The 2,585-nt window shown below is 45.5% G+C and overlaps 1 pseudogene; it reads left to right on the top strand.

Moving 5' to 3' along the window:
• Positions 1 to 927: 927 nt before the first annotated feature.
• Positions 928 to 1,921, top strand: LOC103257430 (annotated as a pseudogene).
• The last annotated feature ends 664 nt before the right edge of the window (positions 1,922 to 2,585 follow it).

The following is a 2,585-nucleotide window of genomic DNA, read 5'->3' as shown; positions in this document are numbered from 1 at the left end:
TAAACTACAACATGAGTGGATCTCAAAATAATCAGCTAAGAGAAAGAAAGTGGGCAAAAAGGAAGTACATACTATTGATTCCATTATATAAAATGTTAGAAAATGACTTATCAACATAGTGTGAAAAGCTGATTAGTGGTTGTCTGGGATGAGACAGAGACAGGTAGAAGGAAGGGATCACAAAGTACAATGGGGCATGAGGAACTTTGCAGTGAGGTGAATATGTCCATTATCTTGATTTTGGTGATGGCTTCCCAGATGTATTCCTATGCCCAGCCCTATCAAATTGTACATTTTACGTATCTGCAGTTTACTGTCAATCACACAATCAATAACAATGGTTATCTCTGAGTAAAGGAAGTATCACGGATTTGTTTGGAACTTCATCTGTGAGAGCACACTTATTTCCCCAATACCCTACAACAATTAAACATATAGTCTAAGACTGAATGCTATTTAAAGTTTAATTCTTTAAAAGCTGTCCTTTAAAAAAAAGTATCTTTGAATTAACTAAAAGGGAAAGTAACATCAAGTTCAGAGCCAGTGTATATGTATTCTTCCTACCATCTCTACAGTATCCCATTTCTTTCACAATTAAGATAAATTTTACATTTAAAAATAAATTACGAATGTGTTTTAAAAGAAACAAATCTAAAATTTGTGCACTATGCTGCAATTATTTCCATACTTAAGAATGTTAATACAAGCAGTTAGTCAATTTATAAGCACCTGCTTTGGATGTAGACCCTTAATCTCACAGATACATTGATGGTGACTTTTTTTTAAGCAGTGTACGTGTGTTGTGTGTCGTTCCCCCACCCATCCTAAAATAGGAAAAGGTCAGAGGAAAGGCTACTACAGTTTAGTCTCTTCTTTGGCAAGTCACAGTGCCTACTCTTGACAGCACTTTTAGCTGAGGGGAAGTAAATGACAAACGCCTATAAGCGGAAATCTTGCGTGGACGGCGGGGCGAATGTGGAGATGAAAGGAGTGGTGAGCTGGCACGGGTTGGCCTTCCCGGAGCTGCCCAGGCCGCCCTCAGCGTGGAACACCGCGCCTCTGGAAGGGACGGGGCATGTGATGCAGTCACCGTCACTTAGGGCTACGGTCTGATTCAGCCCTGCCGCCCTAGCGCCTCGCCGGGCGCTGTGCAGCCCTGGCCTCAGTTTCCCCACTTGCGCAGAGGAGGAGCCATACTGTCCTGTTTCCGGTTCCTCTCCGAGCGCATCAGCCCTTCGCTGGTATCTTTGCGCTGCACGTGCCGCGGCTCCGCGCTCCGTAGGCGCTGGGTCCCCGGCGCCCCCCGGATACCCCGCTGGTCGCCGCCAGCCGCCCGGGGCCGCAGCTGCCTCCTCCCGGGACCCTCCCAGACCCACCGCCTCCGGCTCTCGGGTGCGCCAGAACTTTCCACCCCGACTCCGAGGCCGCCATCAACCGCCAGATCAACCTGGAGCTCTATGCGTCCTACGTGTACCTGTCCATGGCCCATTACTTCTCCCGAGATGACGTGGCTTTCAACAACTTCGCCAGGTATTTCCTTCGCCAGGCCCGGGAGGAGACAGAGCACGCGGAGAAGCTGATGAGGCTGCAGAACCAGCGAGGAGGCGGGATCTGCCTGCGGGACATCAAGAAGCCGGACCAGGACGACTGGGAGAGTGGGCTGCATGCTATGGAGTGTGCTCTGCTCTTGGAAAAGAATGGGAACCAGTCCTTGCTGGAATTGCACACGCTGGCCTCGGACAAAGGTGACCCCCACTTGTGCGACTTCCTGGAAACCTACTACCCGAGTGAGCAGGTGAAGTCTATCAAAGAATTAGGTAACCACGTGCACAACCTAGTTATGATGGGGGCCCCGGACTCTGGCCTGGCGGAGTACCTTTTTAACAAACATACCCTTGGAAATGAAAACAAGCAGAACTAAGCAGCAGGCCGCCTTCCCCACAGTACTCTGGGTCCCAAGGCCAGGAATCAGCTGTCTCCTGCTTTCTTGCACCAACAATTCACCTCCATCTTTGTATTTTTATATTCTTCTCCTGTTATATTGTTCTTCCAGTGAAATGATTTGTAGAAAGATATGTTTAGCCCCATATTTAGCAAGGTCTTTCTGCCAGTATAAAGATACTTATTTTCCCAGCTTTAAAGATAGCCCAGGTTAGTATGACTAGGACATAAAAGAAAACGAACAACAATAAGAAATCAAAAGTAGGTGCAAATTAACTTTCTCCAGTTACCAAACATTATTTCAGACCATGAACCACTGCTAAAATCCCATGATTCTTAGTTCAACAAGTGCCTGCTATTTTCAGCACCTTATGCAAAAAGCTAAAGGAGAGAATGAATACAAAATATGCAAATAACTATGTGAAGAATATAAACATATATAATAACACTGTGAAGATCATACATGCAAAATTCTATGACAACTTTTATCTCTTCTAAGAAACAGTACTCTCTGGGGATTATCTGTTTTTTAAAAGGTTTTGTAGTCAAATTCAGAGGAAGGTACATGAGTTTTCAGTGCTGCCCTTGAAAAGTCACAGCATGTATTAACATTTTAAGGATTCTAGGAAATCTTGCAATTGAAA

This window comes from Carlito syrichta, unplaced genomic scaffold, assembly GCF_000164805.1.
Source record: "Carlito syrichta isolate Samal-C Ts95f unplaced genomic scaffold, Tarsius_syrichta-2.0.1 Scaffold301721, whole genome shotgun sequence".
Lineage (NCBI taxonomy): Eukaryota > Metazoa > Chordata > Mammalia > Primates > Tarsiidae > Carlito > Carlito syrichta.
Note: the sequence above shows the minus strand (reverse complement) of the source record. Positions and strands in the feature narration are given on the sequence as shown.